Here is a 16,588-nt window from a genome sequence, read left to right as displayed (position 1 = left end):
TTATCGATGTTCCTAATAAGGGCTGTTTTCACTCTGCAAGCGAAAAGCTTCCAAAGGGTGTGAATGTAAAAAAACAAACAAACAAAAAAACAAAAACAAAAACAAAAAACAAACAAACAAAAAAAAAACACCCACATAGTTAAACATTCGGGAATGTTTTTCTTTAATGGAGGAGTCATACATGTATGTCATTATGTAGCCATCACACTGAAATAATAATGAGCAAAGATTGCCACATAGGGAAATGTTCAATTTCCCTTCTGATCGTATAAAATAATTGGTCATTTGTGAGGACCATCATTATGATTATAGATATCGTACTTGCTTCGGGTGTTGATTTGCTTTTGTTGATGCAGTTCGAGGTGAACTGCGCTCGAAATTTGAATGTCATAATAAATGGTTCAGAATATACCATATTTGCTTGATAACAATGTTTACTCTTAGGCTCCTTAGACTCTCCTTGCGCTGGTAATAGTGTGTTGTTTACTTTTTGTTGCAGATTTGATATGGACAGTACAACCAAAATACCTAGTGCTGTTTCGCCGGATAATGCGCCAGGTGAGGTCTTTTATGTCACATCACTTTACCGATCACTCACCCTAGCTCATTATCTATAGCTGCCTAACATGGTATCTTACCTGTATAATGTAGACACAAAAATAAATTTTCCAGCGTAGCCTCTTCAGTGTTCCTACTGCTTTACCAGAGGGCCCTGCATTTATTATTACCCTAGCATTTCCAGGTACCCATTAATACCTCTGGGTCGAGAGGGACTATAGTGGGTAAAAACATCTTGTCCAAGGGCGTTAGCACTGGGCGGGAATCGAACTCGGGTCTTCCGATTGGGAGTCGGGATTCTTATCCACTATGCCACCCACTCAATCCATCTAAATCTTCTACCACATCAATCTACTACTTCTCTGGGTTATCATTATCTGATTAGTAATAAGCAGAAGTGCTGCTGATTATTTAACCTGATGATAATATATTATCAATAAGTGAGGAAAATGCAAAAAAAAAATATTGGTAACTACACACGATATTCTGAGAGATGCGCCTCATACGCAATTGAAGAAATAGATAGAATAGTTTTTTTTTTTTTTATACAGTCTGTAGCATGGGAGAGTAAACGTGGGCCTACTGGTAAACCTTTGCGTAGAAGCTTTTATCACATTGAAAACAAAAAAAATCTGATATGCGCTTAACTACGCAAAATATACAATTACTTAAACTTCCTACCTTCAAATACAATGCGTTCAGTGGGTAGATGCGGTCTTTTTGAATTAATTACGGTCTTGCTGCGTCCATCAAGTGATATCTTAATGACGGTGAACACAAAAACTAGAACGACTTCTCTGTTGAAAAAGAATCAGAATTAGGAAAAGCAAACAAAGAAACGATCGACATTACACACAAAATAAGAGAATAACGCTGTAGATTAGGTCAATTCAGTTACATAAGATAGTATCACTCTTATATACTCACAGACACAATATTGATGGGGGATCGATAATAACCACGAGGAAAATTCAAACTCTTTCAGTCATTTCAAAGAAGATGAGGCGACTCGAGGTTAAAGATTAATTAAGATTATTGGGTACTTTTGGGTCCGTTTCATGGAGTCATCACACTAAAGTTTTTACAAAACTCGCAGAATGGCCAAAGTCGCACATACGCCATGAACGTAGCTATGAGAGATTTTTGTGAGACGGATCCCAGGACGACTATGAAATGACTCCAATAATTGTTCACATCATCGTCTTAATATTGCATCAGACAGGTGATTATGGGACACGGATTTAAATTCATAAAGTCACCTGCTCTTGACGTCAAGGTCCATTCTCCGGAAGGTACTGGGTTTGCGAAGCCTTACGATGACACGTACTGGACTCCTGTCCATTCCACTTCGAAGCACTGACAGGGTATCTGAGATATCATCGTATCTGAGCAAGTAAAGTTTCTGATCCGAGTGATCCAAAGACAGCGAGATTAGCTTGCCAGGCAGATCTCAAAAAAGAAAAAGAAAAACACTTCGCTTTACGCATGCTAACTTCCGAGAAAGAAAAAGCAGAAAAGGGGAGGCTAGTTGATGTAATGAAATTCATTGGAAATATAGGTTAGATACTTATCTATAAGCACTCGTACAACGCTAATAAAGGAAATTTGATTTCATGAGAAGTACGACACTTGTCGTTTCTTTCTTTCTTTAATTCTTTGTTTCATACCGATATTCGCTATCAAGTATGCGTCAATACACAAGCACCAATAAATTATGTAGAATCATAATTATACTCTTCAAAGTACTGGGTAAAATTGGTAGGAACGATTGACAGTCCTAGCTGGGGCAATGTATAGTTTTGGCTGCAGAAATGGTTTATGGGATTATGGAATACCAGCAACTGAAAAAAAATACTTATGACAAAAAACAACAACAAACAAACATGTACATTGGAGCTGCAAATTTATAAAATTCGGTTGTTATCAATGCGAAATAAATAGGCCTATTTGAGTCTATCTCATCCATTTCTTATCACAGTTTAGGAGCACAGTTCCTCTATCAGATCTAACTACTCAGGATGGGGTTATAAAGGTCTCTGAATGTGTTAAAGACCTTGGCTTTACTTTGAACAAACATCTGTAAGTCTGCATCTTGGGGTATTTTCAAAATAGGGAAGATCAGGCGTCTGCTTGATCAATCATCAGCTGAGCGGCTCGTCCATGCCTTCGTCTCCTCTTATCTGGACTACTGCAACTCCCTCCTTGCCGACCTCCCTCTTTCTCACATATCCCCTCTCCAACGTATCCAAAATTCAGCCGCTAGATTAGTCTCCCTTAGTAGGAGACATGACCATATACATTTGTATCTCCTGTTCTCCGCTCACTCCATTGACTACCGGTCCATTCCCGTATTACTCTCAAGATCCTACTTCTGACGTACAAAATCACACGTAATCTTGCACCCACATATCTTCAAAACCTAGTCTCTCTTCGCTCCTCCTCTTCTGCCAGACCGCTCCGTTCATCTTCCTCTTTCCAATTACTTCATGGCCCACGTACAAAAACCCGTTATGGCGACCGAACCTTCTCTTCCATTGCCCTCACTCTTTGGAATAAACTCCCTCTTTATATTCAGAATGCCTCATTTGTTGAATCATTTAAAATTCTTCTCAAAACTCACCTGTTTATTCAGCTGTAATGTCTTTTTTTTCCTTGAAGGCGCACACAGTCAGTTACTAATTATTGCATCATTGTATCATGTGTATTTTTTCTTCTTCTTTTGTTACTGTTAATATGTTTGTTTTGTTAATGTTATTGTGTTTTCTACTCTTTTTGTATAAATAGCACCAGTGCGCTCAGAAACGTCAGTATGAGGCGCCATATGAATGCGATTAGTATTATTATCATTATCATTTATATTTTTACAGTGGACTCCTGATATAACGAAGTCCTCGATACCGGCAGTTTTCTTTAGTTATACCGAAATTTCGTTATAACCGAGCAAATCAACAATAACAATACATAGAGCAGATAATATTGCAGCCTGAATGTTTACTTCCTTGTAACCGAAAGTTCATCATAACCGTGTTCGTTAAAATGGGAGTGCACTGTATTCAACAGTACGAGCCATCATTATTTTGATAAGGGAACTGATCAGGAAAATGGAAGAACCCTTCGGGAACACATCTCGATACAAGGATTAACGACATTAAATTCAATTTGAAAGGAAGGGACGGATGATCACGAACACTGTAGCTCTACAGCACAAATGGAAACTCTTTCCTTACTTGCAGTGATGCTTGTTGTTGCTGTGTCCAGGAGAGAAGTTCGCAACACTGCGTTTGTTTCACTATGCACCCAGTATACAGCCTCCTCAACAGGGCTACACGACAGGATTGCTGGTGCTGGCGAAGGCGGTACCCAGTCGTATATTTCAGCCGTTGTAATTGCTGAATGTTGTGTCAGTTTAATGCGACCTACGAGAAACGAGTTGTTCCTTGCGATGACAGCAAAAATTTCCTCTTCCAGTTGCAAAGCTGAGGGAGGAAATGTAACATAATATCAAAGTATTATGCACAGCTTAGCCTTCGACAGATTTTTTGATGATATTCAGTTCGGATCCTTCACTTCGCTTTTGAGGTCGTCAGAAAAGAGTGGTTTACCGAGGTGGTTTAATATCAGTTTCAAGCCCCAATCAATGCATGCACCTACAAGGGCGCTGATCGAATCACTAGAGTTGTAAGTCACGAGTTCGACACCCACGAGTCATACAGCCTACTAGTCATACAACCTACGAATCATACTACCCACGAATTATGCAGCCTACGAGTTAGACAAGAGTGAACAAGGTCCCTAAGGTGACCTTTGACCTCATAGTCCGAAACTCTTTCTACAGAATCTGTATTGAGTAGTACATCAATACACCGAGTTTCAAGAAAATAGACCCTACCTTTAGGCACTGCATAGATATGGGGAAAATGAGGAAATTTTGAGCAGTTGACCTTGACCTTCCACGTTAGACCTTATATTCCGAAAATTTCCTAAAGGAATCTTTATCTGGTAATTCATGTAAACACTAAATTTCAAGAAAATACCGAGAGGTCATTGCATATATGGGGGAAATAGTGAAATTTTAAGTATATATGACCTTGACCTTTGACATTCAGCATGTGCAAACAAAAGTTGATAGGCACAATCCCATTCATGCATATGACCTACACAAGCCAAGTTTCATTACGATACCTCGAACGGTTTTTTAGTTACTCTGGCCACAAAACTGATTGAGGACAGAGGGAAGGATGGACGGAAGGACGGACAACTCGAAAACATAATGCCTCCGGCGACATTTCGTGGCGGAGGCATAAAATATTTTTATATTGTCAGCTCTTGAGAGCACAATCCTTGTTGTGAGGAAAGAAGAATTCTTCTTCTTTCCATTGGTACTTAATCATGTTGACAAATGCCATGCAAGACTGAGCAGACGAACTTTAAGGACAACAATGACAGTTTGCACTTCTTCCAAGTTTGAGTGTCACATGAAGGAAAGCTGAATGTCTTATTGAATGGATGAGATCTGTCAATGAAAGCGGCCGAATAAATAGGCTAGCCTGTACGAATGCAGGTTTGTGTTTAAGGTTTCTTGTCACATTTTATGGTCCATAACCTTTTAAATGACCATTTTTGTCCGATAACTTGGTCATTCCCACAAATGCCACCCCACACAGTCTATTTTTCTTTGCTGCGACTAATCATGTCTTAAATATGAAGAGAGAAAATAGATAGGAGTCGTAATGGATTAGCCTTTAGGGGAGCGAGTTTATGGACCATACTGAATACGCCGAATATTTCGCGAGGTTTTATTTTCCCGAATTTCGCGAGTCAGCAGCTATTCGCGAAATTAAAAACACGCAAAAATATTGACTCAGATCCTGATATGAATGTGACGTACGCGTACACATTTCTCCGTTCAGTACAGGACTCCCAATTTAATCCCTCACAAAATCGTCGGGAAGTCTCGATGCTCGAAAATATACAATCGTGAAACATATTGCGTATACAGAAAGGTTAGAAGCAACCCTAAACACAAACCTGCAGTCGTGTAGGCTGGCCTCTTAATTTGACTACTTTCATTGACGGATCTCATCCATTCAGCAAGGCATTTATTGTTCCTTCATGTGACACTCAGACTTGGAAAAAAAACTGCAATTTGTCATTGTTGTTTTGAAAGTTCCAATGCTCAGTCATGCATGCATTCGTCAAGAAGAGTTCCACTTTCATCACAAGTAACATTGAGTTCTCCTTAGCTGACAATGTTATAAATAGTAGCCCTCCAAAGTTTGATTACTGGTTGTTGTACCGCGGTTGTTAACAAGCACATCGGTTTTGGACAATATATTACCACTATTATTTTTTTTTTTAGTTTAATGCCCACGTGATCATCAGTCGAAAAATAAACATACTTTATTACCTTTCTCCTCGCAGATGATCCACTGTTTCACAGGTGTCGCCCTTGTGGTTGCGTTACCCGCTGCCTTTGAAGATGAGCGTTTCGCAACAAGCCGTACAGTGCTTCCATCAGCCATTTTTCTCTTGCCGCAGATCGTTGTTATCTCATTGCACTGTTGCGAAACTACACGAATTTGAGAAAGGCAATTCAAGACAAGCTGAAAGTTGTGTGACAAGAAAGAGCACAAATCAATAAGCACAACAGTGGAAATTTGATCAAAATTGCATAAGTCGATAATTTGAGCCTTTGGACTAACGAACATCGACAAAACAACTTGCCATCAGAATCCTGTAATTGATCGAAAGATTTTCAATAAAATGCAACTTCCCTACACCTTCTCATATGTGTGTACTCAAGTAAAGCCTGGTATCCCTCGTCACATTAATGGTCTAAACGCTTTTCAGTCACTCTCTCGGTTGCCTTTAAATTGCTCATACATTTTTATTATTTTTTACATTACGATCTTTCTGATCATTTTCCAGTTTTTGTATACTTAAAACAAAATCTATAATTGTCGTTGATAAAGGAAAGAAATATAACGATTGGGAATACAATTAATCACTTGTCTCGCGAAGAAAATTGTAGAAAGGTGTACGACGTTTCGCCCGCTACTGCTGAGCTTCGTCAGGTACGATAAGACACGGTGGTGCGTGCACGCAAAATATAGCGTGTATGCGGACGTGGTAGTGGGCACGCGGCCACCGGAGCCGGGTCGGGCAGTGCGCCATACTGTGTACGTTGTCCGCTGCGTTCATTCATGCGGACCTATACAACGACACATACTACGAACAGTTAGAGGGCGCCGCCATGGGCAGCCCTGTGTCAGCTGTAGTTGCCAACATGTATATGGAGGCCTTCGAAGAACAAGCTTTGGAAGAGTGTCCCCCTGAAACCGCACCCAGGATTTGGAAGCGGTACGTCGATGATACCTTCATCGTTGCCGACAGGAAACACGCTGACAAACTACTCGAATTCATGAATATGAGGGAACCTTCTATCAAGTTCACCTCAGAGCAGGAAACACATGACAAGAAGACTCACCGACGAGATCACATAAAACGACTATTATTAAGACGGTCCCCTTCATGTCTTCAAAGAGAGAATACCTTCCATGCGAGAGGTATACGACTTAGATGATAACCTACGTGGAAATTTTCGCGGTGCCGAAATTTTTACACATTTCGCAGTGCAGTTGAAGTCTTGTTTTCCGCAGTGCAGTTGTTTGTGAAAAACAGTGATATTCATACTTACCCTACAAGACACAGTGAATCCTATTATTTTTCCCCTGTTCGTACAGTTTTAGCCCTTAAGACAATTACATCGACCGGCCCTTCTTTCTGGAATGAGTTAGATTCAATTCGGTTACACTCAAGTTCTTTAAGCTCCTTTAAGAAAAATCTCAAAGCCAATTTTCTAAAATCCTATGTTTAATTATTTTGCCGTAATCACCTGATTTTTTTTTTGCATATACTCAAATGATGCCTCGCTCGGATGACTTCATTAGTTTGATCAACTTGCTACTTTTCTTAGCATTTATACCATAAGTTAATCATAAACATTATATACTATACCTTGTACATCCCGTAAACATTGTGATATTCTCGATATTTTGAATTTTGCATGTTACGTCACTTCTGACATTGATATATTGGTTCAAACTGACCATTGTGTGAAAAACGTTTCTGCTTCAAATCAAATGGAAAATAAAGCTTGTATGAAATGTGGAATATGGAACATGAATAAAAAAAAGGTCTTCATTCCGTGGAATTAAAAACTGTCGAAACTCATCTTACCCGGACGAAACATTACTCACGCGAAAATATCCACTTTTACAGTATTGCTACATTGGTTTTCAGTGTCTTATACGTTTTCTTTCGTTCTTTCTTTCTTTCTTTCTTTTTTTTTCAGTACAAAACGCCATACAAGTTATCTGCAGGAGTGCTTACCGATTTCTTTATGATCATAAATACCTCCCATTTTCCATCCCGGATAAAAGTAAACTGTTTTTTAATTGAAATTACCCCACGTGTCAATTATAATAGCAGTAACGGCTGTAAGCAAATGATAAATTCTAGAATAAGCCTTTACGACCTTTAGCTGGAGTGACAAGGGCTTTTAACATTGTTTAATGGTCCTTATCACTGGATAAATAGCAAAACTTCAAAATGTCGTAACTTCCTTTTTTTTTAACAATCCAATTGCAGTCAAATTTGTACCGTTGAACTTGTAATATTTTACTCTCTTTTTTTTTATTAGACTAACTTATATTTGGACTGGATTTTCCCCGTTACCTTTAACTCATCAACAGCTTGATTGCTGTTTTTTGTTTTATTTATTTATTTAATTTTTTTGCTTGGCTTTCAACATTTTTATAACTGCTTGAAAATAGATTGTCTTTTGAAATAAATTTCCATCCTCATGCGCATTTAAACAAAGGTTATTTAAACTTTAGGCTGTCAGGAAGTTACTCACGAAAAATGTACTTGAACAAACAAAATTAGAAGGCTCTGCAATGTGCCAAGTCCTGGCCAAATATCTAATGGCCATGTATAGTAATGCTGGATATGACGAAGAAGTGGAGGAGAGAATATGATTCTTATATTAGTCGTTTAGGAATTCAATCCTGAAATCATCCTTTCAATGAACTTGAGAAAAGAGAAATATTACAACACTAACATCGACTTAGTGCGCTCTTATACAGCTTTCCATATTTTCTTCAATGCCAATATAATAATAATCAGGGAAAGTAGATTTTGAGACTTTCCTTATATTCTTCCGAAAGAAAATATCACACTCTGCAATCGAATTAGTTTTGACGCACACATGAATAAAAGCCTTCAAAATAATCACTGACAAGAAAAAATCAAAAACAAAACTTGACTGTCTTACAATTCGACAGGCAGCCGCAATAGTCCAGACATATTATTCCAGACATATTACTAATAATATTTATTATCTAATTATAATGAATTAGTTTATTATTTCATTATCATTATTATTATCATTATATAATCATGTTTATTATTACCATTATTATTATTATTATTATAACTATTATAGAAAATATTGGCTGATTGTATAGCGTGCAGATCCAACTTTGTGTGCTCATGATTCTTCAAAAAAAGTGAAACGATCATAAAATATGTTCAAAGTTGACAACAGAAAAGAAAACGGCAAACAACAAATAAACACTTACCAAAAAAAAAAAAAACTTGTTCCGAACGTTTAAGATTGCAATAATAGTCCTCAGTGTAAGATCAACAGATACGGTTTAGATTTGAATGTTTCTGTAGATGACAGCTGCCTTGAAACTAAATAGGTAACTGATTCCACAATATTGGTCCAATAACGCAGAAAGCACGATCACCTCATGCTAAGTTCCCTCATGTCGTTCAGTACAGAATAGTGGATTTTAATTTTTATGCACTAAATTACTTACATTCTAATGTAAATTTCCTTAGTTCAGTCACAAGTTTCCAACTCAAACGATACAACTCGATGGACACATGCAATGTTCGCAATCTTGGTAAAAATAACTTTTTTTTTTCTCGAGAAAACCAGATATAACATTGGTAAATTCAAATAAGAAGCATTTTTAGTATTATATGACGCAAATTAATGTTTAAGTCTGGCTCTTCTCTCTTGAACTCACTGCCTTTGAAACGGAGAGTGCAGACCACATTCCCTCTGCTGAAGAAAGAGTTAAAACCTTTTTTTCCAGTAACTGTGTGATTTCTTTCATTGTGGTCTTTTCCTGAATGAAGCAATATGAGAGGAGATCTCACCTTTTTGCGCCAGTAGTGCCACTGTGTGACAGAAATGGTGCATCAAAAGACTCCATTATTATTATTATTATCATTATCATTCTATTATTCTGGTTTTCTACGATTAAAGAAGCAAAATAAAAGAATTTCACCCATCAAACAAACCCAACATGAACTTTTTGGTCGAGAAAGACAAACTACATGTAATCAACAGACTAAATCTTGTTCACAGTACCACCATATTTCCATTATTTGCATATATTTCAAATCCATTCAATATTAACCACAAGTGAAGAAAAACTTTGATTTAGTCGAAATTCATCATGGTTAGCACAACCATTTTGTTCACGACGATTCAAGCCGAAAAATAAAAGAATCTCACCCTCAAACAAACCCTATGAACGGCTGAACACTCACCGCAGATGGCAATTTGTATGTGTCTAAACACATTGAGAACATGAAGTGATTAACCTTAACAAGCGCATGTCGCAAAATCTTAGATACACGAACAAGCACCTATTTCCATGATAAAAATCTGCACATAATTATAGTGGTAACAAAGAGCTAAAATTTGCTCCCGAACACGATCACAAATTCGAACTGTTACCTGAAAAGAACTGATTGAATTGAATTGAATCTATTTCAATTTATCTCTCATATTTCACAACAAACCCAAGTACGACACATATCACTGGACAAAAGCAGCATAAATATCCTCAGATTACAATTCGAAATATAGAAACGCATAGCTACATAAAATACAATGATACAAAAGAAAATATGATATCACAAGGCTATTTCTTTTAAATCAAACTATACGGAACCAAGGCTAAGGTCGATTACGAATAAAAGTGTGAAATATGACGGAACCAACTAAATGTTTGCACTGTTCAGGTTGACTTGGTCGGTTCCTATTATCAAATTCGTTTCATAGAGTAAATAATAAAAGAAATAGCCCTGAGAACGAAGGCAATCATTTCTACCCCTGATTTTAACAATGAACGACAAAAAGTAAAGACGGAAAAAGGGTAAAAGTACCATGTTCACATCATATTGAGAAGAACCTCTCTAGAGAAAATTCCACATATTATATAATATACGTGAATGTTAAACTGAATTCCAACTTGCCTGAACGCCAGAAAAGGCAAACAAGAAAAAATCTTTATATTATCATGATAGTGTATTGGGTGAAAATTATTCACTTTCGTACATTTTTAACAATAAAGATTGTAAAAGGGCATTCCAGACGATTTTCATAATTTTACTTCATTTAGGACATAAATCAATAGCTCCATGTATAGATTTGTGGAATTTATTGTGGTTCTTGAGCAGAGAAACAATACTTTGAAAAACCTTACACCAATTACACTGAACAAGGATAATGACATAGGAGGTTCACATATTTCAGAAATGTAGCATTGTAATTCCTTTACAATACCCCTTGCTTGCGAGTTCACCTGTGTAAAATCCATGAATACCTTCTTTTTTGTGCTTCTTTGAGCCCCAACTCATGCATTCCTATGGTGACCCTGCCATGTCATCATCCTTGTTCACTGCAATTTGTTATTTATTTCAAAAAAACATTCTTATTCTTCATCCCAATTATCGTAAATTCTGAAATTCTGTCCTCATGTTCAAATGTGAAAATCTGAAAATCATCCGGAGGTCTCCTTTAATTGGTTTTTCTTTTTCTAATGATAAGCAAGCTCTTACAGTAAACGATCAATGCGCACAATCATTACAAAATTATAGGTTACAGTCCATACATTTACCTATTGATGACATGGTAAATGTTTTTTGATTCAATTTTTGTTCGCGTAACTTGTCCTTCAAAGGGTGACATCAGTTCAAAAACTGAAAAATAGGGGACTGAAATTAATTGAGAGTACACAGCAGGAGACTTGTAGACAATTGAGGTGGACGTAACGTTCACCTGGAATGTGTTTGATTACTAACATGTATACATGCGAATCTTATTAAAGCACACTTCATGTAGATTACATGTTCGGTTATAGTATTAGACCATGCATTATGACGATGCACAAAGTACTTTCAAGAACATCATATAGCAATTAATATACAAAATGCGACTGTGGATGTTAACTGGTGAAAATCATATACGCATAATTAATGAGCGGAGTAAGAAGATATGACAGTAGCTGGAAATGTTGACGACAGTGCAATAATGGCTTCAATAATAGAACTAAAGATAAATTGCAAAGAAGTTTAAGTTAAAGAAATACATGGTACTTTATCTGGTTTAAGTTTAAGATATACCTCGTCTCGCGTATACCTTTTCAGTAGGTGACTATTAAAGTATGCTGTTTTGTCCCAATTTATTCGATATCCAGGCACGTTATAGGACTCTCTCAGTCTCCTCTTGTGATTGTCCGCGAGATTTCATGCCAAAAATCATCAATTTCAAATTTTTGGCGGTCCGAGAGAAAAATTTGGTGGCCCCCCAAAACAATAAAAAACATTAAAATTCCTGCATTTTTTTTTTGATGAGTCTAATATTTAAGTTTTATCAGAGTCAGAATTGGAAGCATATCTACATATTGTTGCGGGAAAATGGGTGTTGTTGCACTGACTACTGGGGGTGACAGGATGTTTACCGAGCGGGAATGATACCCCCAATAGAAAGGCACATTTTCCGCAATGGAAGAGAGTTAATTAGTTAGATATAAGGTGCATCAGGTACATTCACACAATTTATTCACCATCACGATGAGAGGGCTGCAACACAGTTCGAGCGGAAGAGCGTATGTTCCGGGCAAAAACTGCTATTTTATTGGCAGATATACTTCATGTTGACAAACGTACATGATCAATATGAGTTATGACAGGACTTGCCTAATTACTCTAACTGCATGACACAACGACTTTCGCTAAAGTCCTTAGATTCAAGAAGTCGCTCCTCTTAAGAAGTAAAGTTCTCTTCATTCACGAAGTCCCACAAAGTTAAGTCCCTTCCTTAGACAGATCAATCGATATTTATACCTCTATGCTCAATGTATTTCTTTAAACTTACAAAGGTATTCGGGCAATTCAAATTATGCGGAAACTATGAGGAACATAGAATATTTGGGGCGTATACCTTCATATTAGGTAAAACATAGAATTCTTTAGTGGACTATACACAACATAAAATTCCAAACGATGTAATCCGAGGAATGGACAGAATTTACGGAATGTGCAAGGAATGTGTACTTTATCAGAGATTCAGTCTAGAACGGAAACCCACTTGTTATGGAATGTGCCCTACTTGGTACTTTATGAGGTAGAGTTATGCCAAAAATCCTAGGAGGAGAAACCCTAGAAAGTGTCAACATGGAGGGGCGTGCTTGGCACGTGCGGAACGTAAACATTGAGCCCACGAGAATTCGCTGCGGAGGGTGAGTGGTTTTCATCTACAACAAGGCACTTATTGTTCTACATGGTCTGCAGGGAGGTGGGTCCCTGGTCAGTGGTTTCTGCTTATCCATATTCGTAACACTATCTCCCCTCCTCGGAAGTCGATGCCCCCATCGACAGAGCGTTATTGTTTAGAGGACTTGTGGACACGTTTAAATAATACTCACTATTGTATCAATACTAAATGAGCAAACCGGAATGCAATTTCATTTCATCATGGCGTGCGTGACTAAAAGCTCACAAATAGGCTACATAGTACAAACCTAACTCTTTGACCTAATTACTGTTTGCTAGTGCGACAAATACGAATACGAAATCACAATCATATTAACACAAAAGAATGACATCCAAAACAATGTACATGATGTACTCGAATGATTAAAAAATGAAAAAAAAAGGAAAGTAAGATAAAAAAGGAAAGAATCAGAGGATTCGAAGAAAGAAGAAAAGATAGAATTAAGACAGGGAAAAGGCAAAACATCGACGGTTTGAATAATTATTGTCATGTATGAACATTTTTCTAATTCTAACAAATAAAGAAACATCAACTTAATACGACCAGGTATTAACTACATAGATGTTGAACTTTACAGTACGAAATTATCGCAGCCTCAGTATAATATTCACTGAACGTCAAAGACACATAAAAACACAAAGCCAATAAGCAAGTAAATTTGAAAAAGAAAACAAACAAATGCATCATAGGGTATACCGAATGCCAGGTGTACCGAAATGTTATCCATGAATTTTGTCAGACAAAGGCCAAGTAGGCCAGTTGGAAAGTAGAATTGTGTCCAATGGACAGCAGAGTTGTGGGAGAGAGACAGGAAGACAGAGAGGAGAAGGCAATAAATGGGGAACGGAGAACATGGAGTAAACCGAGGAGTATAAAAATCGAAACATAATGGCTAACGGGGCACAGGAGTATCCCTAAAACGCCTAAAAAAACTAGAAAGATAATCGCTACGAAGTCGTAAAATGCGTCTCGCGATAAAACGACCCAGGATGTTGGTTGATATATCTTTACCATGACGGACACAAGAGATCAATAACCATAACCCGACGAATCAACTGTTGAACTACATGGATTACTAGGGATGACCGTAAACCACTAATGAAACCTTCGGTTTTGACATGTTATCTTCATAACATGTGTTCTTCGTCACAAACCAGTCACTTAATACCGTCAAAATTTTGTCACAAACTAAAAAATATAAAACTTTTTTTTTCTTGCCATAACGAAATTATTTTAGCTGTGATCCAACAAATTTCATAGGATCGGGGACCAATTGCGGCCTGGAATTCACGTCCAGCAAAGGCGCCTTTTATCTGAGGCGCAGGGCAATAGCCTCCCTAAACCCACAACGTTCGTCAGAAAACGAAAACCATTTTCACTAAAATAAAACTGCGGCGTCTTCCCAAATTTTGTCTGACCAACCTTAAACAATTTACTCCAGTTAAACAAATTGCGTACATTGCTCTCGTTATATTTCGATAAACTGTTGCGTCATTCATTGTATATGCTGTTCCAAGTTGGATCATTGCGGCCTGAAAAAATATCAGCTAAGGCAACTTTTTCGGAGTCGCAGGGCAAATCACCAATGACAACAGCCATATCAGAACAACAATGCGCATAATCGAATTATTCCTTTAATTCTTCACATTTAGGCACCTTTTTATCATCATCATCATCATCTAATTGACAAACCTGGCCAGGGTTTTCAATATGTCTTCATCGTGCCAACTTCACAACATTTCATCACACTATACTACATAGACTGTATATTTCTATTTTTTCTAAACCTCTTGCGCATCAATTTCCACGAAATTTTTACAGAATATCGAAACATAACGCAATGCAGGCAATCATATAACCAGCAGTGAAATTTCCCACATGCCTCCAGCAATTATTGGAGGTGCATGTATTTCCAAATTGCAACACTACAACACAAAATTGAGAGTGCAATAATCATTAAAAAATAACGGCAAATGACTGATTGTAAAAGAAAAAAAAAACACCTTTGTATGAAGTCGGGTGAGCTCGTACGAAATTGCAAATCCAATGTGCGACACAATTTTTATTGCTATTCTCAGTTTTTCATGGTGTTTGATTCCGCTGTTTTTTTTTTTTTTCTTCGCTCATATGGTGGAATATGGTTGATGTCTCTCGGTTGTCATGGTGATATGTGTCGGGTCTGTCTATTCAACGATGTAATTCCCGTTCAGCCAAGATGTCTCAACGGTCGCGATGAAAAACTGTGATCCATTCACGTCCCTGTTAGCGCTGGTCGTACTCGGCAAGCCAGACCCGTAATGGCTCAGCTGAGAAGTTGTCACCATCAAATTTGTCGCAGTCTTACCTCCAGTGTCATCTCCACGATAGAGGTTCCCGCCCCGTATCATGAAATCCTTGAAGATGCGTTGGGCCTTGTTACCTTTGTGTCCCAGCGCGGATTCAATTCTGACCTTTTCGTTGTCTCCGGTCTCAATGTTCAAGAAAACACTTTCGATGACCATTAGTCCTTTCGCCGGTAATTCCATACTTCTTTTGGCATCAGTTGGCACTAGTAAGTAGACTAGGGCTACTATTGCGAGAAAAGTTATGATCTTCATTGTCCTTGAGTAGAGAATTATCATACGCAGAAATTGATTCCGATTTAATCCTCCGAGAATTTGTCAGATACAAAAGTCATAAGCCTTTGCTTTTCCATGTGGTTTGCGCTTCCATTAATTTTGAGAGAAACAATAAATCCCTTGTTGGTCCAGGCACGTGTAAAAGTCAGCATCCCACTCCTGACACCAGTGTTGCGGGAAAATGGGTGTTGTTGCACTGACTACTGGGGGTGACAGGATGTTTACCGAGCGGGAATGATACCCCCAATAGAAAGGCACATTTTCCGCAATGGAAGAGAGTTAATTAGTTAGATATAAGGTGCATCAGGTACATTCACACAATTTATTCACCATCACGATGAGAGGGCTGCAACACAGTTCGAGCGGAAGAGCGTATGTTCCGGGCAAAAACTGCTATTTTATTGGCAGATATACTTCATGTTGACAAACGTACATGATCAATATGAGTTATGACAGGACTTGCCTAATTACTCTAACTGCATGACACAACGACTTTCGCTAAAGTCCTTAGATTCAAGAAGTCGCTCCTCTTAAGAAGTAAAGTTCTCTTCATTCACGAAGTCCCACAAAGTTAAGTCCCTTCCTTAGACAGATCAATCGATATTTATACCTCTATGCTCAATGTATTTCTTTAAACTTACAAAGGTATTCGGGCAATTCAAATTATGCGGAAACTATGAGGAACATAGAATATTTGGGGCGTATACCTTCATATTAGGTAAAACATAGAATTCTTTAGTGGACTATACACAACATAAAATTCCAAACGATG

General features: G+C 37.8%; 1 pseudogene; it reads right to left on the bottom strand.

Annotated features, from left to right (window-relative positions):
* Positions 1 to 15,381: 15,381 nt before the first annotated feature.
* On the bottom strand, positions 15,382 to 15,699 carry LOC140232220 (peptidyl-prolyl cis-trans isomerase B pseudogene; annotated as a pseudogene).
* Positions 15,700 to 16,588: the final 889 nt, after the last annotated feature.

This window comes from Diadema setosum, chromosome 8 (assembly GCF_964275005.1).
Source record: "Diadema setosum chromosome 8, eeDiaSeto1, whole genome shotgun sequence".
NCBI lineage: Eukaryota > Metazoa > Echinodermata > Echinoidea > Diadematoida > Diadematidae > Diadema > Diadema setosum.
The sequence above is the reverse complement of the archived record's forward strand: the minus strand, read 5'-3'. Positions and strand labels throughout refer to the sequence as shown.